The 22761-nt window shown below is 42.8% G+C and overlaps 1 long non-coding RNA gene across 1 annotated transcript; it reads right to left on the bottom strand.

Annotated features, from left to right (window-relative positions):
* Positions 1-11342: 11342 nt before the first annotated feature.
* Positions 11343-19474, bottom strand: LOC121193333. The gene is made up of 4 exons (XR_005895278.1): positions 19357-19474; positions 19025-19029; positions 18930-18942; positions 11343-11368 (listed from the first exon to the last, which is right to left on the bottom strand). It is a non-coding gene; the product is annotated as an uncharacterized LOC121193333 (long non-coding RNA).
* Positions 19475-22761: the final 3287 nt, after the last annotated feature.

The raw sequence follows: 22761 nt of genomic DNA, 5'->3' as shown, positions 1-22761 counted from the left end.
TGCCGCACGTGTGCTGAAACAAACAATCAGACATCCTCTTGCAAAAACGATGAGGCTAGAGCGTTGACCTGGGTGTGGGTCAGTGTTGAATTTAAAAAAGCTCTGGATCGGGGTTACAGTCGCTGAGATTAACTAGGTGTGGCACTTTGACAGACGTAGCGATTTCATCTTTGTCAACTACATACATACTTTTCTGAAAGGAAAGCAGGAGGCTTCGGGGCACCCCCCAGAGGTGTGTGATGAGGAAAGCTGGGAAAAGTACATCAGAGACTACCGGCTCCATCAAGGCATTCAATTAGACGCTAGCAAAATAGAATCAAACCCCACCAGGAGACAGGTGTCTAAGCTTTGCCTCAACAGCTTCTGGGGTAAGTTTGCCCAAAGAACCAATATGACAAGAACTGAGATAGTCAGTGAACCGGAGCAATTTTTCCGCTTCATGTTTTCAGGACAGTACCATGTCAAGTACTTTGCCTTCCTCAATTGCTATGGTTCAGTGGAAATACCACGAACGATGCGTTGTACCCCCCGGCAGATCCAATAATGTTTTCATCGCCGCCTTCACCACCGCCTACGCCCGTCTCAAGTTGTATGGGTGTATTCGGTGAAAGAAGGAGAGTCCCCCCGTGGAACTGGGTCATTATCTGGGGGATTTGACGGATGAGCTGAGAGGTGATAGTATTCAAGAATACGCCGCCGCTGGTCCCAAAAGTTACGCCTACCAAACTAGAAATAGTAAAAAGGTAGTGATGCGGGTCACGGGTATCACTCAGACCCGAGAGTGCAGCGAGCGAGTCAACTTCGATACTGTGAAAGAGCTGGTGGAAGGTTATTTGGATGAGACTGCTGCTGAAAAATTCAGCATTCCAGAAAAAGTTTAGAGTGGTGTATGACAAAAGACGTCTGTTTAGCGACGGAACAAGCCTGCCTTTCGGATCTGTGATGGAGGAAATTAACTTTGACCCTATACTTACTGTACCCTTTTCCTGTCTGGTGGTGGGACCCAGCGCTTGTGAGAAAACCTATTTTGTAAAAAGTGTTTTAGAAAATTTAAAAGATGTTGTAAATACTGTACCTGAAAATGTAGCGTGGATTTATACTTCCTTTCAACCTATGTATGCTGAGCTGCAAAAGATGAATAAAAATGTTAAATTTGTAGAAGGTCTACCTGAGTCTTTTGAAGACGGCAACCTGTTTCCTACCAAGCAGAGTCATTTGATTATTCTGGACGATGTTAATTTTCAGGCCTCTGACCATCCTGAAGTGGTTAGAATTTTCACACAGTACAGACATCATAGACGTATGAGCGTCATGATGCTCACTCAAAATGTATTTCATCGAGGCAAATACAGCCACACCATCAGTCTAAACAGTAATTATATGGTGCTCTTCAAAAATCCTCAGGATAAATTACAGGTGAATGTATTAGCTCATCAGATCTTTCCTTCCCAAAAAGCCTTTTTTCTGGAAAGTTTTGAAGACGCCGTCAAAGACCCTCACGGCTATTTAATCGTCGACCTCACACCCGCCTGCCCAGAAAGGTACAGACTGAGAACCGGGATACTCACCGGTCAGTGGCTGACGGTTTATGTTCCAAAACCCAGATAAATTCCTCCTCCTCCTCCTCCTCCTCCTATTGACCCTTATAAAAAGGAACGGTCCCTTACTCAAAGCTCTGCACCTGGCTACGCCACAGAAATAGAGATATTCTAGTTCACTCCTTGCTGGACTATCTCAGTGCCTTGTGTGAGATCGCAGTCATTCTTTTGAAAGGCAACATTCCCCTCTCATCTCAGCAATACACAAAACTAAAGAGACAGAAAAAAATTATCATACTGCTGGTGGACAGAAAAGTGGGTTTGAAACACAAAAAGCAAGTGTTGAAGAAGCAGACGGGCAGATTTCTTTTACCCCTACTTTCAGCCATTATACGTATCATCGGAAACCTTGTAGGAGTACTTATTAGAAAGTGTCTCTGAACACGACCCAGAAAATGTTTCTCCTCTCACCCCAGCAGTTGAGCTGCCTGACCCGCCCCGAATCTTCTACTTCTATCAGACAGCCGAAGAGGATTTGGATGTTCAAATGAGGGAGATTGTGAACGCGGATTGAGTTCTTATGAAAAAATGTAAAAAAAAAAAAAAAAAAATGCATGTGAACAGTGTCGTTGTCTCAAAATGGACGACATGGCTGGCCTTTGGCAGGGGGAAGACCAAGTAGAGAAGAAAAGTCAACCTATCTCCACGATGGATTAGACCACTGGAAGAGGGAGAGGATAAAAAGACAGGAAAAACCTTCTGCATGCATCAACTTTTCCCCATAAATGTAACAAATGACTCATACTCTGTCCTTTTCTTAATAAAATCTTTATTCATCAGTGTTCACAAGTCTACAGTACATTTTTTTATTATGCATTTTATAAGGAAAAAATGGGTGAAGAAAATAAATCAATAAATAGGATCATCTGTATCAATCTTTAAACATTTGTAAAAAGTAAGTCAGGTGGGTAAAAGAGTCACAGGTTGTAGACTTTCAGATACAGTGTATTTTTTCACAAAGTCAGAGACAGTCATCATTTTTGGATGCATCCTGGTGGTACAAAGACAGTACATGTCGAAACGATAATCTGCAGGCACGCTCGCAGAGAAGATAAATGCAGTTTTGGCCACAGGTGGTGGACGGGGGGTGTTGCAGCTGTCGATTGGTTGAAGCTGTCGGTATAATATCGCAGTAGATCGGTCTTCCAAAAACTGCAAGATACTTGAAGGGTAATGAGCAAAGTCAAGGAGCAGACCGTAAGAGTCGAAAAAGGTGGTTATGCCATTTTCTTCCAGAGTTAAAGCCAGCCAGTGTTCACCAAGCATGTGAGACGGGTGTGTGTTGATGATAAAATACATGGGGGTTCTGAACGACAAAGTCAGCAAGGGGAGCTGGTCCGAGGCCCACACGCCGCAAAATATCACCCAGCAGATGATGCAAAAGATTTTCCAGCTAATGATTATCCTTTTTTTTTTTTTTTTTTTTTTTTTTTTAAGATAATAATAATCCACCAGCACCTGTCGTTTAGAGTTGATCTCCAAAATGGAATCTTAACAAGCGTACACAAACAGAGTGGTAGTGTGGGGGCAGGGGAACTCTGAATCTCATGTCCAGTCTTAGATTTCCATTGGAAATGGGGGACAAAGCGTTGTTGTCTTTTCCCGGGTTGAGATTGAATACAAACAAAGAGTAACCTTTGTTAAATTCTTGACGGTTGATGCTCAGAGGTAAAGCTTTGAGATGCCTCCCAGTGGCCACGAACATGTTGTAAAATTCTCCCTATTTCTTTATATTTATTTCATCTCATGACGTCTTGGGTGGGTGGGGGTGTAGGAAGTGACATCGGAGAAGGGGCATGAATGTAGGGGGTGGGGTGGAGGAAGTGATGTCAGAAAAGGGATGGGGATCAAGTGGGAGGTGCATAAGTGACATCATAAACAGGGCGGGGCTGAGGCCACGTGGTCAGACCACATGGTCAGGTCAGGTCGGTCGGGGGTGGGGGGAGGGTTATCAATCATTTTGACAGAAGGGTGTACTCTTACTCTCTTATGAGATCCTCTGGTTAATGCACCTGTGCACATTTTTATCTCCCTTATCAATAAAATCTCTGCCTGAGATCATCTCTCCTCCATATGTCAGACCTGCTGCTGTCTGTCAGGAGAGATTCAGATTTTTTTTTGTGCCAAACCTTATTCAACCTCTGATATTTTCTCTTTTTCTTTGAAGATGACATCTCAAATAAAATTTATTCTTTTAATAATTATCACTACATTTTAAAACACATCATGTGCTTTAACCTCCAGATGATATTGAACTCCTTTATTCTGGAATCCAACCCTTTTAGTTTATCAGGCTCAGCACTGAACCACAATACTCTCATTTTTTTTTCCTGGTTTCTATGAACAAGTGAAGGATCATCAGATGTGACAAATTCAATGTGACTCCTGCTGCAGGAGGTTGTTAAAAGGACGAGACAGAGAGAGAAAAACCAAAGCTAATATCAGAGTGTGAAAGTACAAACATGGTGTGAAACTGTTTGGAGCTGCTCGTGTTTTCTTCTCTGACATGTCAGTTTTTTAGAACAGCCTGCTCCAGACAGACACACATCATTCACCATGTCACACTCCTTCCATTTCACAGTGATTGGTTTAACTGTTCTTCAAGAGAAGTTCAGTGACTTGGAAATTCTCTTGTATCCAGCCACTGATTTCTGCTTTTCAGTCCCATTTTCTCAGAGACACTCAGTGTTGTTCTGTCTTCATGGTGGAGAGTTTCTCTGCTTACTCACCAAAAGCTGGATCCTCCATATGCAGGTGTATTTATACTACAATCACCTGAAAGCCCTTGGCTGCACACAGGTGATCTCCATTTATCTAATTATGGGACTTTTCAAACCAACTGGCTTCACCACTGATGATTTAGATGTGTCCTGAGTGTTTTGTGTTTTACATTAATAATGAATTCAGATCACATTATTGAGATCTGTTTAACTTTGTCATTAAAGGGACTTTTTTTCTGTTTGCGAGTGTCTACAGATATTAAATTAAATTAAATTCCCTTTGATTCAATGTTATGTTGTTGTACATTGAATCAAAGGGAATTTAATTTCCAAGCAGATGAAACACCTGCACTTTTAATCAACAGCTACACAATGACATAAACATTTAACAAAAGTATTAATCCATTTAGATAAGAAATGATAGATTTTAGTGACACTTTCCAAAGTAAGCGAGTTGTTCTCTCTCACACACTCCTTCTCTCTCTGTTCTGGCCTCTTAAATAAAGCTTGATAAGCAGTGGCAGTTATTTCTATGGTAATTCACCAAAGAAACACATCACACATACTTAATGTCATGAAGCTGGAAATCAGATTTCTGGCCATGAACAGGGCTCAGTAAACTAGACTTTATGTCTGGTTCAGTGTAGCTGCCTGACAAACTCTCCACTTGTTAAATGAAGTGATTCAGTTACACTGACATTAAACAGCTGTGAGCTTCAGCCAGTGGGATGTGAAGAGGAAGCAGCAGATGAAACACTGCTCTTAAGGTGAGTGACATACAGTGGCTACAGGAAGTATTCAGACCCCTTCAGTTTTTGCAGACTTCACTGTTGTAGATTTAATTTTAAATAGATAAAGTCAGCATTTTGTTAATCAGTCAGTATAGATTGAAAATGGGCCTGATTCACGTTTGGTTAATTTTCTTTTTGAAATTTATTTGCTTGTGTCAATTAACAATAGGGTGAAAAAATACAGCACAGAAACTTCTTTCTTAGTCATCTTTTAGTGGAGAGCGTGGTACAAAGTCATGTTAGGAGCCAACTATGGAAAGCCCTTTTAACATCAATTCGATATCCAGGATATCAACTGACATTTTGCTTCACCAGTTGACTAGTGAGCACAAAAATTGACGGCTAGTCGACTAGTGAGCTGAAAATGTGCTCACTAATCGACTAGTGAGCTCCAAAAATGTTGACTAGTCGACCAGTAATACCAAAAAGCCAACTAGTGCGACTAATGGGCGTTTTTGGCCTTACTAGTCGACTAGTATGACATTTGGTTCTTACTAGTTGACTAGTCAATTATATTCATTCCCACCTCCTCATTAGTATGGAAAGCCCTTTTAACATCAATTCAATTTCCCCAATATCAACAAATTTTTTCATCACTAGTCAACTAGTCGGCACAAAAATTGACGACTAGTCGACAAGTCGGTACAAAAATTGATGACTAGTCGACTAGTGGGCACATTTTTTGCTTACTAGTTAACTAGTGAGCACATTTTGAGCTCACTAGTCGACTAGTGAGAGCCAAAATATGCACTAGTAAACTGACAGACCAATCAAACCAATCAAAATCCTTGTCCTACCTGCCTCATGCTGCCTTCAGAGCTGGGGACAATGTGGGCCTAAGGACAGCAAGGGCAAACCTGTCACGTGGCATCAGAGAAGCAAAGAGGCAGTATTCCAGGAAGATCGCGCAGCGCTTCAGGGACAGCAGAGACACCCGGAGTCTGTGGCAGGGGATACAGTCCATCACGGACTACAAGCCCACACCGCAGACAGCCGACAGCTCCACCTCTCTGCCGAATGAGCTGAACGAATTCTTTGCTCGCTTTGAGGCACACAACAGCATCCCTGCACAGAAAGCACCACCCCCTCCTGGCGACCAGGTGTTGACTCTATCCCCGGTCAGCGTGAGGAGATCCCTCAGTAGGGTCAACGCACGCAAAGCCCCGGGTCCTGACAACATCCCTGGTCGAGTATTGAGAGACTGTGCTGCGGAACTCACAGATGTCTTCACAGACATCTTTAACACATCACTGAGCCAGGCTGTTGTCCCCACGTGCCTCAAAGCCTCCACCATCATTCCCGTGCCGAAGAAGCCATCTCCCTCCTGCTTCAATGACTACCGTCCTGTTGCACTCACCCCAATCCTAATGAAGTGCTTCGAACGGTTAGTCATGCATCACATTAAGTCATCTCTCCCCCCACCCTGGACCCTTTTCAGTTTGCATATCGGTCCACACGCTCGACCGATGATGCAATTTCAACAGCCCTCCACTCAGCCCTCACACACCTGGACACTAAAAACTCATATGTCAGAATGCTGTTTATAGACTTCAGTTCAGCATTCAACACAATCATCCCTCAGCAACTTATTCATAAACTGGACCAACTGGGGATCAACACCTCGATGTGCAACTGGCTGCTGGACTTCCTGACAGGAAGACCACAGGCAGTACGGGTCGGCAGCAACATTTCTAGCACCATCACACTGAACACGGGGGCCCCCCAAGGATGCGTGCTGAGCCCCCTCCTCTTCACCCTGCTGACCCATGACTGCACACCGTCACACAGCTCCAACCTCTTCATCAAGTTTGCAGATGACACAACTGTGGTAGGTCACATCAACAACGACGATGAGACATAGTACAGGAGTGAGGTGAGCCGCCTGGCTGAGTGGTGCAGTGTCAACAACCTCTCCCTGAACGTGGAGAAGACAAAGGAGATCATCATAGACTTCAGGAGAGCGCACGCCCAGCACACCCCACTAGCCATCAGTGGTGCTGTTGTGGAGAGAGTGAGCAGCACCAAGTTCCTGGGTGTGCACATCTCAGAAGACCTCTCCTGGTCAAAAAACACTGCATCACTGACCAGCAAAGCCCAACAGTGACTCTTCTTCCTCCGTAAACTGAGAAGAGCCAGAGCCCCAGCCCCCATCATGTGCAGTTTCTACAGGGGCACCATAGAGAGCATCCTGACCAGCTGCATCACTGTGTGGTATGGCACCTGCACCGTGTCCTGCCGGAAGAAGCTACATCGCGTAGTGAGAGCAGCTGAGAGGGTCATGGGTGTCTCTCTCCCCTCCCTTCAGGACATCTACCACACTCGTCTCATCCGCAAAGCCCTCTGCATTGCAGGTGATCCCACCCACCCGTCCAACAGCTTCTTCAGTCTGCTGCCATCCGGAAGGAGACTGAAGAGTCTCCGGGCCAGAACCAGCAGACTGAGAGACAGTTTTGTCCACCAAGCTGTCAGGATGCTGAACTCTCTCTCTGCCTTGCCGTCCCTCCCCCTGAGGACCCCCGCACATACGAACCCTTGACCCTCACCCACATCCCCCCTCTGAACCCCCCCGGAAATATGGACTCACTCCCACTCCCACACACACACACACACACACACACACACACACACACACATACACCACTGGACTGAAACAGACCTGCACTGGCACTTACATCCAGCTGCTGCTATATAACCCTGTTACTGCTTAAATTACATAATTTGAGCTAAAAATTACACACAAATTCTTTTGTGTCACTGATTTTTGTATTATATACAAGTCTCTTCTCAACTAGGTCCTTTCTTCTCAACTACTGAGATATGTTTATACTGTTTATACTGTTGTGTATTGTTGATGGAACTGTGTGTTTATACTGCTTATGTTTATCTATGTTTATACTGTCTTTAATTATTATTTATCTTTACTGTAACACTGTGGGCCTAGGGAGCACTGCAATTTCAAAACCTGTGTATGACCTGTACATATGGTTTTGACAATAAAGTTGACTTTGACTTTTTGACTTTGATGATTGTTTACTGTACAAGCCCATGTAAGAGCTCCTTATTTGTTATTATTTACTAGAGGAAGTCAGGCTTCTTCCTGAACGGAGACAACTATTCACAAATGTACTCAGTGGTTTCACTGTGTTAGGTAATTATGTTTTTTTTTATGTTTCATTCTAAACTCCAGTGCCAGCCAATGGAGACAGGCCAATACTGAGTGAATACAATACTGAATACCTATGAAAAACTGCAGGATCTGTGCATGAGGACAGGATATTTTCAACTCTTTTTGGACTTGTCTTTTTCCTGTTTCCCCCTTTTGCTGATTTTCTGTCCCGTCCTAATGTGTGTCTCCTGTTGTCCTAGTGTATTTATGTCTCATTCTTCCCTTGTCTCCTTGTCAGTGTGTCTGAGTCCTAGCCTGTGTTCACCAGTGTTTTGTCCAAGTCTGTTCCTGCTGTGTTCTTGCTGTGGTTGTACCTGCTTTTCTCATCCTGGAATCAGTGTTCACCTGCTGTCCTGTCCTTAGTGTTACCTGTTTCCCTGTCTTTGTCACCTCTGGGATTTGTCCTCTGTTCCCTTTGGATTCACTTTCATTTGTTCACCCCAAGTAAGGACTTCAAACTTTTAGGATTTAGACATGAGCTTCTGAAGTTTTTCTCCTTCTTGGACGATTTAGTTGTGTAAGTTTTGTTTCCTGGCCTTGGACTTTGATCCAGTGATTGTGAGTTTAATAAAGAGGACTTTAACTGACTCCTCCGTCTGTCTTGGGGTTTCTACACCTGTGCCCTCCCCCTTAGTGTTCTTGGCCACAGCAGTGTCTATAACAGGTGGTTATGAAGATGTGGTGACCAGAGATCTCATTTAATGCATTGATTGTAAATTGGTTGGTCTTGGGAGGAGCTTAGGGTTTATAATGCTCCGGCCAACAAAGCACTCGAGGACAGAGTGAGGAATGTAACACCCAGTAAATTGTGGATTTGATTTTTGGTAGATTTTTTTTTTTATTTTTTTTGCCTGTAAATAAATGCACTGCTCAAATTTGCGACTCCAGCCATCATTGTTTTTATTTCCTAAACTAAAAAGAAAACCCACATTTATGTGACAATAATACACCTCAGCCACCTGGAGGGGGGGGGGGGGGGGGGTGGTAGCTGCAGCCTCACCACCTCTACTTTTGGCCTCTGCTCAGGCTGAGGAGCAGCTGTGTCTGACGTGCATCAACAAACAGTGAAAACTTTCCTCAGTGCTCCTGAAGGTTTTTCACATTCTGCAGTGAACACACAGACTGTTCATATCTCATTTTCTTCTTTTACTTGAAAAGTCATTTTGGGAGGTGTAGGCGTGTAATAGGGGCACACAATGCTCCAATGCCCCCACTTGGTGACAGGCTCTCTCAAAGTGACTTTATAACCTCTTCAACCACAATGTTTGGATTCACAGATGAATTCAACTGCTTCTCAGTCTTTAGTGTTGACTGAACAGGAGTCTTCTGCCCCCCAGTGGTCACTATCAGTAACTACAACTCTGCACACACAGCACTGACAATGATACTGATGTTCACACTGACATTATTCCACATTTACTGACTTATTTTAACTCTAATGTTCATCAGTCTGATAATGACTCTCTGTATGTGAACACACATATTATTACACTGCTATAAATACAGTGTAATGAAGGTGTAAAAAATAATGATGTAAATAATAAAAACCAGCAGACGTTTTCTTACAGCAGCCAGAGGATTCACTGTAAAACACGTAAAACAGGGTAAAAACCAGGTATACACTGTAAAAATGACAAATGAAGTTGAAAAACTCTTTAAACATTTTTCAAATAAACTTCACAGCTTCTTGTTTTAGTCAAATTTCAGCTGCTGGTTTTCACTCTCATCTTTTCTGAGTCTTTTTTAAATGGACTTTTGAAATTTATAGAATCGAGGCTCAAACTCTTCAGAGTAGTCAGGAGCTTTCTAACTGTGAAACTCTGAAAGACAGTTTGACAAGTTTCTGTCTTTGTTTTTTCTCAGATCTTTCAGATAAACTGTGGCAGCATTTTAGTTTGAATCGGCTCAGTTGTCCCAAGATTCAGAGAAAGACAAAACACTGATGTTCACAATGATGCTTTTAATGTGAAAGGACAAGATTCAATTCAATTCAATTCAATTTTATTTATATAGCGCCTTCCACAATCAAAACTGTCTCAAAGCGCTTTACAGAGACCCAGAGCCTGACCCCAGAGCAAGCACTTAAGAGTTTCTTAGTTTCTAGTTTAACAATTTTCTTTCTCTATCCACCATTTATTTTAATGTCAGAAGCTGGTGAATTTTGAATCTAAATCTTGAAACTCAAATTTGAAAACACACACTTTACACTGTGCATTCAAGGACCTGCCATTTTTGTGATCTGGCTCTTTATCTATATTAAGTTTGATCTTTTAGTCGACAAGAGGACATATCACAGCATGCACAGTGAACAAGAGGGAAAGTTTAATTACTGTTGGTTTCTGACAATATAACAGTCAATTCCATTAAATCACAAGATATGATTAAATTTCTCCTGTGGGTGTTAAGAATAAACCTCTGAGCACCCACCCAAAAATAATTTTTCAACATTTCTGAAAGCATCTTAAATAAAATAAAAAAACAAAAAAAAGTTCCTCAGTATTCAGTATATTAGGTGTCTGGAGGTTCCTCAACAGGTCGCCTAGCTTCCTTGTCAACTGCAGCATGAACAGTATAGCTCAGTATAAATGATCATCACCTGGACCTGTATTGTAATGATTATCTTTGACCAGTCACAGAGGGAAAGGCTCAGGTGAACAGCTTTAATGATTTAATGATTGCTATACCAAATGATCCAATAAGTCATTCTATGTTACTGATCTTATAGCTTTATGTTCTTGTTATGGCCACAGTTGTGTTGGAGAATTGGTAAACTGTCCTTTGCCTCCTCAGTGTGAATGAAGTTTGTGTGATGTGTATCAGGTGTGTGTGTGCACGTATGCTTTTAGGTGTGTGCAGCTGCATGGAGGCGTTCTCTCAGCTAAAGACTAAGCTGAGTCAGAAATCTCTGTGTTAGAATGGCCTTTGTGATGACAGAGACACGCTACAGGAAAACAAATGCCAAGGCAATGGTCGGACCAACTGATATGTTTTTATTCCCCCAACAAACAGCAGCACAGGTACAGCAGCAGAACAACACTGCAAAGAGAGGTGTCTAAAAACAAGATAAAAACACTAAATCTGAGGGAAAAGGTACTCAATGTAGCAAACCCCGGCCAGACAATGGTTTCGTGTACAGATGCTTCAGAGGATTTTTATTGAGGTTCACAATTTAGCCGTTAGTATCGAACAAAAATAAATTCCTTTCCTTTTTCCCTTTCCTTCTCCTCTGTAAACACCGTAAGAGCTAAAAGACAGACAATAACAAAAAAGCTCTTACAAACACAACCAAGCACAAAAATAATAATACGCTACATTAATAATACAAATAAACCCTAATTTCAAAACCGTTAACGTAAACTACTTAGCAGAGATGCGCCGAAAAAATGCTAAAGCTAGCTTGAGACGAAAACTAACGTTCGGCGTAACATTTACAACAAAATTACACAAACATTCTCTCACCGTTACATTTATGAGTACGAACAAAATAATACAACATTGCAAAATAAAATTACCTTGTTCCCATATCCAGCCAAGGAGCTAAAATTACCGAAGTGTATGAGTGTCCGTAGGTCGGTAAAAACAACGTTAAACCGGAAGTACATTCAAAATAAAAGTCTTCGAACAAAGTAGGACTTACAAGAATAAAAGCATACGAAAAGAACTAGAATCATTTACACTCCCACCAATCATGAGTGAATAATGGAACAGTATACAATTTACATTAGGCACGAATGATTTTTAACTGAAATGATTCCCTTTTCATGCACCATAAAGGAATAAATGAACCATGTACTACATAAGCTTACGATCTATAGAGGGAGAGCATCATAAACTAAAGGGAGAATTAGCACATTTAGTCACTTTCCAGCAGCAAGACTAACTTCTGGACTGGACGTTCAACTTCTGACAGTTTGCTAAGACGTTCTCCCTTCTTGCCGAGCTGCTTGTCACCAAGGCAGACTTTGACTCTCCTTACTAGTCCATCCTTGCCAGCCACAGCTTGTGAAACTCTACCAAGCCTCCATTCATTTCGGTGAGCATCTTCTGCCTTCAGGATCACAATATCTCCTACTTGCAGATTTCTTCTCGGCTTATGCCACCGCTGTCTGAGAGTAATGTTGGCAAGGTATTCCTTTCGCCATCGACTCCAGAACTGTTCTGCCAGGTACTGAACATGACGCCATCTTTTCTTGCCATACATGTCCTCCTTAACGAATACACCTGGAGGAGGTAAGACCTTGCTGGATTTCAGAGTCAAAAGGTGATTAGGGGTGAGTGGCTCGAGACTATGGGGATCACTAAGGTTCTCAACAGTCAGTGGCCGACCATTAACAATCGCCATGGCTTCATAGAAGAACGCACGTAGTGAAGCATCATTTAGCCTACCAGGGGAAAGGGCGAGTGTGGACCTCAGGATGCCTCTCACTGTTCTTATTTGCCTTTCCCACACTCCTCCAACGTGGCTTGAGTAAGGTGCATTCATGCTAAAGTCACATTGCTTCTCAGCAAGAAATGCAGTCAGCCGGTCTGCATCAAGTTCCTTTAGAGCCCCTTTGAGTTCATTTTTGGCTCCAACAAAGTTGCTGCCTTGGTCAGATTTGATCTGACGTACAGAGCCACGTATGGAGATGAAACATCGAAGGCCATTTATGAGAGAGTCCGTTGACATGTCTTCAAGCATTTCCAGATGAATAGCACGGGAGCTGAGGCAAGTGAAGAGAAGACCGTACCTCTTGTTCTCCTTTCTTCCTTGCTTGGTGATGAACGGACCAAAACAATCCATACCACAGTGAGTGAAAGGAGGGGATGGTTCTACACGTTCAGGAGGTAGATCAGCCATCCTTTGCTCTTCAGTTGGTTTCCGTTGCCGCCTGCAGGTGACACACTGATGAATGTAGGATGCCACTGCCCGGTTAATTCCTGGAATCCAGTAGCCGTTGGACCTGATTTCATTGATGGTGAGACCTTTACCTTGATGTTTTGTCCTTTCATGGTAATGAGCGATGATCATCCTTGTGATGTGATGACCTTTAGGTATGATGGCAGGATGTTTGATTGATTCTGGGAGAGAAGAATGGCGAAGTCTCCCTCCTACCCGAAGGACACCGTCTTCGTCAAGGAAAGCATCAAGAGAGTACAGTTCGCTGCGAGATGTTAGAGAACTCCCTTTGCTGAGCAGATGTAGCTCCTCTTGATATGCACTTTTCTGCAGATCTTTGATTATGTGATGTTCTGCTTCTTCTCGTTCTGTCACTGTGGTGAGGTCATTTGATTTGTTCTTGCTGATGCGTCTTAGAAGGCGCGCTACAGCTCGAGTAGCCAGTGACCAAGATGAGAGCTTGGACAAGCGATCAACGAGGCTTACTTGTTCCGTGGTTCTTGTGCTAAGCACCGCAGCATGTCTGACTTCTGGATCTCCAATAGTCAGCTCTGGAACCTCCTCTGCTGACAGCGTTATCTCCTTGTTCCATAAGAACTCGGGTCCAGTGAACCACGTTGATGAGAGAAGCTCACTGGGAGTCAAACCCCGAGAAGCGTGGTCAGCAGGATTCTCGTTGGTTGGAACATATCTCCATTGTTGAGGCAGTGAACTGAGATGAATTTTCTGAACCCGGTTGGCTACAAAGGTGTGGAATCGCCGTGCTTCATTTCTTATGTAACCTAAGACCACTTTGGAGTCAGTCCAGAAAAACTCCTCAGCATCAGTGAATCCAAGTTCCTCCTTGAGCAAGTTGCTCATCTTCACTGAGACAACTGCCGCTGTCAATTCCAGTCTTGGAATAGTTGTGACCTTTGTTGGTGAGACACGTGATTTCCCTATGATTAGGACACAGTGAACATCTCCTTCTTCGTTTTGCAGTCTCAGGTATGAACACTGGCCATAACCTTTCAAACTTGCATCTGAGAAATGATGCAGCTCCATCTTCAAGACCTTGCCAAAGCCAGCAGGTGCGTAAGTGCGAGATATAGTGACCTTATCCAAGTGGGCTAGATCACTTCTCCACCTTTCCCATTTTGGACGAAGTTCGTCTGACAGAGGGTCATCCCAGTCCGTACCACGCCTACATGTCTCCTGAAGGATGACCTTTGCTTTGAGGAGAACTGGTGCTACAAACCCAAGGGGATCATACAGGGAAGCCACTGTAGACAGAACGCCACGCCGCGTTGCAGGCTGATCCTTGAGGTTGACATTAATCTGAAAGTGGTCAGATTCAACATCCCATTTAAGTCCAAGAGCTCTCTCAAGTGGCAGATCTTCGAATGAGAGGTCGATGTTGCTTACATTGGTTGCTCGTTCGGATGGTGGTATGCTCTCTAAAACCTTCCTGTCATTTGACATAAACTTGTGGAGTCGGAGACCACCCATGGCACAGAGTTCACGTGCTTCTCTGGCAAGCTGAATAGCATCTTCAGTGCTTTGGACGCTTGTGACTCCATCATCTACATAAAAGTCCCTCATGACAAACTGTGAGCCTTGTGGGTAGATGTGACAATTTTCCTTTGCTAGATGCTTAAGCCCGTAACTTGCACATCCAGGAGAGGAGGCTGCGCCGAAGAGATGTACTTTCATGCGGAACTCACTAGGCTGGGCAGTGAAGTCTCCTTTCTTCCACCAAAGAAAGCGCAGGTAGTTGCGATCTGCTTCATCCACATGAAACTGATGGAACATTTTTTCAATGTCACACATCAAAGCGACAGGGTGCTGTCGAAAGCGGATGAGAACTCCACACAAGTTGTTCAGCATGTCAGGACCAGAGAGAAGGTGATCGTTTAAGCTGGTTCCTTTGTATCTGGCTGAACAGTCAAATACTACACGAAGTTTATCTGGCTTCTTGGCATGACGAACACCATGATGAGGAATGTACCATCTCTCCCCTTCACTCCCACCATCCTCGATCTGCTCTGCATCGCCCCTTTCAATGACCTCTTCCATGGTCTCAACATACTGCCTTTTGTACCTTTCATCCCTTTGCAGTTTCCTTTTGAGGTGATTCAGGCGTATTTCAGCAGAGCTTTTATTGTCAGGTAAGCTGGGTCTGTCTTTAAAGGGCAGAGGCATTTCGTAGTGCCCCTGTATGTTTTTCCTTATGCCCTTTTGCAACTTGTCGAGGAAGGTGATGTCATCCTGGGACACAGTTTTGGCGTCGACACAGCCATCCTTAAAGTCAGATTCCAGAATACGAATAGCATCAGCGGGGGTTGATGGAGGGAGCTCTTTAACAGAAGTCCTGTGACACAAGTGACTTGTACTTGGAGAATCATGGCCTTGTGATGAGCGCCCCACAATACTCCAACCCAAGTCTGTGCGCACTGCGTATGGTTCATCCTCTCCTCCTAGAATGACCTGCCTTGGTGCCATGGCTCTAGAGCAGTTGTAGCCGATCAGGAGGCCCACTTCGCAGTTCTTTAGTGGTTGGATCTCATCAGCTATCTCCACAAGATGACTCCACTGTTTAGCTGTCTCACATGTAGGAATGTGAGCACGGTTGACAGGTATGCAGTTCTTTGTGTAGGTGACTGGTAGATCAACTTGAATGGTTGAACTGTATCCTCTTACACGAAGACCAGAAACACTCTCACTTGTGATAACTGTGTCTTTTCCGCTCATGGTTGTCAACTTTAGCTTCACAGGATACTTGCTAGCATTTAGACTGTCACTCACTTCTTGGTCAACGAATGTAGTGTCACTTTGGGTATCGAGGAGAGCGTAGACAAGTTTCTCAGTAGTTGGATCATTCTTAGATGACACCCACACTGGCAACACCATGGATGTGTAGGATGAGCCTTCACCTGCGACACTGAGTGATGTTGCAGTAACACCTTGATTTGTCCCCGTCACTGGAGAAGATTTTTCCTTCCCGTAGTCATCATCATGGAGTGCAGTAGGATGTTTTCCCTTGCAGGTCTCACAGAAGTGACGGTGACGACAGTCCTTAGCACTGTGGCCATGTTTTAGGCATCCGTAGCAGAGTTTTTTGTCCTTCACATAGTTACGTCGCTCAGCCAAAGACATCTTCATAAACTTGGGACATGCGTGAAGCTGGTGTCTATTATCTTGACAAAGAGTGCATGGAGCCTTCACCTTTCTTTGATCTGATCCTTGTTTCTCCCCATCTGTAACCATTTGAGTGGCAAGGACACTGGCCCTGTTTCTCCTTGCGTCCCTGAGACCTTTCTTCTCAGAGGTAGAGTCTGTTGAATGGAGAGCATGAAAGGACGTGATTGGATTGCAGGCAATCTCAGCTTCAGTTGACAGGAATAAGGCAAAGTCTTTGAAACTTGGGAACTCTTGATTCTGGTTCAGACTTTGTGTCACTTGTCGGTTCCAACGTGATGCTGCCCAATCTGGAAGTTTATGAATCAACTTTTGATTCTCTTCACAGTCGTTTAGTATCTCCAAACCTTTAACATGAGGCATAGCATCTTGGCAGGCATTCAGGAAATCTGAGAAGTTTCTAAGACCTTCAGCATCCTTTGAATGAATTCTTGGCCAGCTGGCGAGCTTTTCCCTGAATGCTCTTTGAATAGCAAATGGCTGCCCAAACCGACGGTTCAGCTTGTTCCAGGCATCTTGATAAGCATCATTATCATTCCTGTAGAACGTACCATCAAGAATCTGGCGTGCTGGGCCACCAACATATTTCTTCAGATAGTAGAGTTTCTCAGCAGGAGTGATCGGTCTTTGGTCGATGAGTGAGGTGAATGCTGCTTTCCATTCGAAGAACCGTATGGGATCACCACTGAAGACGAATGGTTCTGGAACAGGGAGCCTATTTAAGGCTATGTTGTCTTGGAAGACCTGAGCTAAAGAGGAGATATCTGCATGAGGGAGGGTCGCAGCAGGAGACTGAGGGACTGAGGTTGTAGAGATGTTGTTGACTTCTTCCTTGTTTCCACAGTTAATATAGTTTGCAACTTCCTGTTCCGTTTCCTTACCTTTAACTTAACTTGAGCTGCTCGCACTTCTTTCTCTGCTCTCAGTCGCTCCAACTCACGCTTCTGTGCCTCTAAAGCTTTCCTTTGTTGTTCCTCTAATTCCCGTATTGATTCCATTTGTCTCTCTTCCTTTAGCATCATCTCATAATTCACCTCCTTTGCTGCTAGTTCGGCTGCAGCGTCTGCACGCCTAGCTGCTATTGACGAAGCCATGGACTGATGATCAGACATGCTGTGATTTGTCAGAGAAGCTGCAGATCCATAAACAGACCTTGCATGATCACGATGGAGCAGCTCATGCAGGCGGCTTCTCTCCTGAGCTTCATCGAACTCGTCTTCTTCATCTATAGCTCTGCTGTAAGCAATGCTTACAATTTCTTTGGTTACTGATTCACATGTGTCCACTCGCCTTCGTATGTCGGTGGAGGATGTGATGAGGTCTCGAATTTCACTATATACATTCATTATATCGTCCTTACTCTTCTTAAGATCTTCTACAAGAGGCCAGAGTTCAGTATCAGGCATATAGGATCTCAGCTGATTTCTTGCTTCGCGGACTTGCAATTTCCATTTTTCATACATGGAGAGCAGCCTTTTTTCCCTTTTCTTGGCCTCTTCGTGTTGGAGAGCACGCATCTTCTCTGTGGGGTTGCGAGTGCGCTCAGAGCGCCTGACATATTCAGGTGGAACAGTGTCCTTTTGAAGCTTGCCTTGGACATCTGTCATACTTTGTAGTTCATGTTCAGTTATTAGATCACCTGACTCTCTCACACTGCCTAACTCTGACATTGTCAACAAAATTTTCTAAACTTCAAAGTTAGAAGAAAACTCTTTAGCAGATAGTCAAACTTAGCAATTAACAGTATAAACATATAGCATTAGAGCGTTCATGTAAATGACTAGTGGAGAAGCTTTTAACCCTAGTCACTCAGCTGTAGAACAGAACCTTCAAAGGACAATGTTCTTTAAAGTACCTTAAATGAGAACTCCAGGTAATATGAAATGTTGAAATATTAGTACAGAATAAACGCAAGTCTAGTAACTATAAATGTCCATGAAACACCACAATAATCACAATTTTTGTTTTTTTTTTTTTTTTTTTTTTTTTTTTTTTTTTTTTTTTTAGTGTTCAAATGCAGAGTCCTCAAAATGAAAAAATACTCTCGGTTATAGAGTCCATTTATCATGTGAAATGTCAGTTAGTGTTCATGACAGTTTCTCCCTTTGCTGTTGCTAGGCAGGTGAGTAGGTCACTGGATCAGTCTCAGAAACTGTTCGTATATCACTCTCAGACCGTGTAGTAGTGGAGCTGTAATACTCACAGTTCTCTAGCAGTGTTAGTGAAGGAGTCTGTACTTGACCATTGCACCGAATCGAGAAGACTGCTGCTGAATCGTTAAAGACGGATCCTGCGCAGGCCCGGGAACCGCGGCTTGACGAAGTCCTCCGTGTAGCAAGCGGCGATGTAGCGGGAGCAATAGGCGCGCCGTGGAGGCCCTCCGTTATGGTCCGTTATCCAGGCAGCACGTCGTCAGATCGATGAGGGTCAAGCTCTTACTGTAGCAAACCCCGGCCAGACAATGGTTTCGTGTACAGATGCTTCAGAGGATTTTTATTGAGGTTCACAATTTAGCCGTTAGTATCGAACAAAAATAAATTCCTTTCCTTTTTCCCTTTCCTTCTCCTCTGTAAACACCGTAAGAGCTAAAAGACAGACAATAACAAAAAAGCTCTTACAAACACAACCAAGCACAAAAATAATAATACGCTACATTAATAATACAAATAAACCCTAATTTCAAAACCGTTAACGTAAACTACTTAGCAGAGATGCGCCGAAAAAATGCTAAAGCTAGCTTGAGACGAAAACTAACGTTCGGCGTAACATTTACAACAAAATTACACAAACATTCTCTCACCGTTACATTTATGAGTACGAACAAAATAATACAACATTGCAAAATAAAATTACCTTGTTCCCATATCCAGCCAAGGAGCTAAAATTACCGAAGTGTATGAGTGTCCGTAGGTCGGTAAAAACAACGTTAAACCGGAAGTACATTCAAAATAAAAGTCTTCGAACAAAGTAGGACTTACAAGAATAAAAGCATACGAAAAGAACTAGAATCATTTACACTCAAAACAAGTGAAATGATCTTTCCATGCAGCAAGATCATTTCACTTGACAAGATTTCTTGAATTAAGTTTGTAGAAATCTAGAAATAAGCATGTCTAAAGATGTATTCAGAAGGCTTAAAATAATCTTGTCTTAATCCAAGTTGGTTCATCTTAAAACAAGGCTTACTTCATCTTAAAACTAAACCTTAAAACCTAAAACCTGTCCTTATCTTTAGAATATATAACTCATTGACTGTATTTCCTATTTTTCAAAGTCAACTTTATTGTCAAAACCATATGTACAGGTCATACACAGGTTTTGAAATTGCAGTGCTCCCTAGGCCCACAGTGTTACAGTAAAAGATAAATAATTAAAGACAGTATAAACATACACTGCAAAAATGGCCTGTCAAATTTAAGGCCAAACACCCAAGATTTAAGCATACTTGCACTTAAAAGAAGCAAATTTGGCTGCCAGTGCAGTAAGCAAATTTTGCTTGTTAAGATGTCTTAAAACAAGTAAAGCTGTGTGACTGTCATTATAGCCCATAAAATCTTGAAATAAGATCAAAAACACTAATTTCAAGCAACCTATTTAAGCCTAGTTAATGCAAATTAAACCTATTATCACTCAAAACTAGTACTTTTTTACTATCAAATTACTAAAAATTAGAATTATGAAATTCTTGTTTTTAGGGAGCTAAATTAGATCACCTATTCTTAAAATAAGTAAACATGACAATGCTTGAAAAAAACATGGTTTTATTAACATGAAACCAGGTTAATATACAGCCAGAATCGTTTACCTAACAGGAAACTCTGAATCTTTAATCTTTAAGCTTTTTAATTTAATAAAATAATAAAATTTAATAAAAAGCCTGTGTGAAAATTAAAAAAAAAAAAAAAATACAAACAGCTTTAACCAAAATGAAGTGTACTGTGACCTTTTGGAAAAGCAAACCACACTTGTCACACTGATTCAAAAAAGATTCAAAAGTGATTACATGTATCTTTTCAGAATTTATACTGACATCATGCCATCACACATTCAATACCCTGTTAACAAAAATATTAAAAAAAACAATAGACTTTCAGTCATCAACATATTTCTCAGAGACTGAGCAGCAATCACATTTGGTGACTGTGAAAATTATCAGTGGACAAACCTGTGCATTTCTGGCTCTACTTCTTGCTAAATTCTTCCCATTCAGCTATTGCCTTTTTCTAAGAATGAGTGAGGTCACGCTCATGAATACTGTCCTTCAGTACCACTGTCTGGATGATGGACAACAAAGTAGAAACACATTTGGGGTAGGTAAGGTGGAAGGTGTAGTAACACCCCATCAGGATGAGAGGAGCCTCGTGGATCATGTCTTTAGGCAAGGTGGTCAGCGGCACTGTGCCAACAGCCAGGAGGAGGTTAGTAGATTCTACCAGGAGGACCGGACTGGTGATGGGTCGTCTCTGGAGAAACATGTTGGGGTCCTCAGATGGCTGAGAGCAACAAAGAAGATACAAAAAGTAGTTCAAAATTAAACCTCAGGCATATCAAGTTTAGTTTCAGTTTAACTGATAATAACTAACTCACCTCAACAGCGCCTCACTTGCTGATCCAAGCTTTTTTAACCCCTTAACGCTCCGACGGCCCGCCGGCGGGCCGTCATGCTATTTCTCGGACATGTCTGTGTTTTTTTGTACCTACATAACTACTGCATTTAAGGTGGTGCGCATGCAGCGTATCATTTGAAAGCTGAAAGTCTTATCTTTTCAGCGATATAAACCTTTAAAAGATAAAACAACGACTTTAGGTAGAACTAAACCATCTTCTAAAAAACAACAAAGTAATAACTGTCGTCGCTCACTGTTTTTATTTTTTTACTAGTCGCCCTGTGGTTCAACACGCAGCGCAACAACAACAAAAATGGTCTTGTTTTGTCGGGAAAAGTCTAAAGAATCACGTCGAGTTGAAAAATGCGGTCAAAAACATTTCTTTAGGTGCATAAATGATCAAAAGTTGCAATCGAATTTTTCCGACTGAAAACTACAGTGCATTATTGCTCCTTCGTTTCTACGTTTTGTCGCCTCTGTTTTGTTTTGAAAATTAATACCATGGAGCTTGGTTTGTAGTCCCTGCCCTCTGCTTTTGATTGACACCTCATTTGACCATCCAGGAAGATCTATGGCCCCCCCACAGCCAGAAATAGCCAATGAGCGACTCTAACACGTTAAAGTGCACCGCCCACTCTGACGCTTGTCTTCTCCGCCTATCATATCTTACGCTGAATCTGATCTAATGGCCGTGTAGCCAATGAAATTGCAGTCGCGGGGAAGTGTCACATGTTGTGATTGTGGAAGGAGGAGGGGCTACAAGACCGTGCGTAAACAAATATACTGGATGTCAGCTAGTCGTGCGTACGTGCGTGAAAACAGTAGTGATTTTCTTCTGGCTCGGCTCGCTAAAAAGTGCCGGTTCTTTCAGCTCCCCAGGTTCTCCGCAGATGTTTTTTGTTGCTTAAATTGATTTATTAACAAAATAATGTAAAATTACGTGTAAAGTTAATTAATTTTCCTGCGGTCACTCATTTTGTCACCTTCTCAGCGTGTTGTCTCTTTAGGGGCTGTTCGCTCTCTTTCTCTCCTGTGTCTGTAACCCACGCTACCGCAACACCCCCCCCCCCCCCCTCCCCGGCTTAGTGCGGACACGCCGCACGTCACGTAGTTGACCAATCACGTGAACGAAAAAACAAAAACAAAGCGGCTGCGGCTCCCGTCGTTCACTTCAAAGATGGCCATTGCGGTCGCGACCGACACATCACTTAGAAACAGGAGAGAGCAAAAGGGCCATGTGGCTGTGGGTTTTTGTTCCCAGCAATCAAGAGCACACAGTTTGACCAATCAACTGTCTGAAGACTGAGATCCGTTGATTAAATGAGTCAAGTCTCTTACTTTACTGCATGGCATGCTGAGAATAACGTGATGTCATCATCTGCCGCTTATATGGGTCCAGGCCCAGGTTGCGGCCGCCCAGTCCACACCGAAATTCTACGGTGGGCTCACCACCTGTGGGCTCACCACCTGGGGAGGTGGAGGTGGTGCCGTCCAGAGTGGGGCTCAAACCCACGATCCTGAGATATTGAGTCTCATGTTCTACCAATTGAGCTAACCAGGTGGCCAAACTTAGGAAGGTGAAATTGTAAATATGTAAACAGTTTGCTGTGAATAGTATGTGATTCATTCACATAAAGGTGTTGATTTCTGACCAGAGCACTTTTTCTGACTAATTTCTTATAATGCAGGTTTAGTTTCAATAGAATAATGAGCATTCAGTGTGTTCTCTCTTCCATAACGATTTTTGTACTACTAATTGTGAATATGAATATGAATATTAATATGAATATTAATATATTGGAGGAATCAATATGGAATATGAT

The sequence above is a fragment of the Toxotes jaculatrix genome, chromosome 14 (assembly GCF_017976425.1).
Source record: "Toxotes jaculatrix isolate fToxJac2 chromosome 14, fToxJac2.pri, whole genome shotgun sequence".
NCBI lineage: Eukaryota > Metazoa > Chordata > Actinopteri > Toxotidae > Toxotes > Toxotes jaculatrix.
The sequence above is the reverse complement of the archived record's forward strand: the minus strand, read 5'-3'. Positions and strand labels throughout refer to the sequence as shown.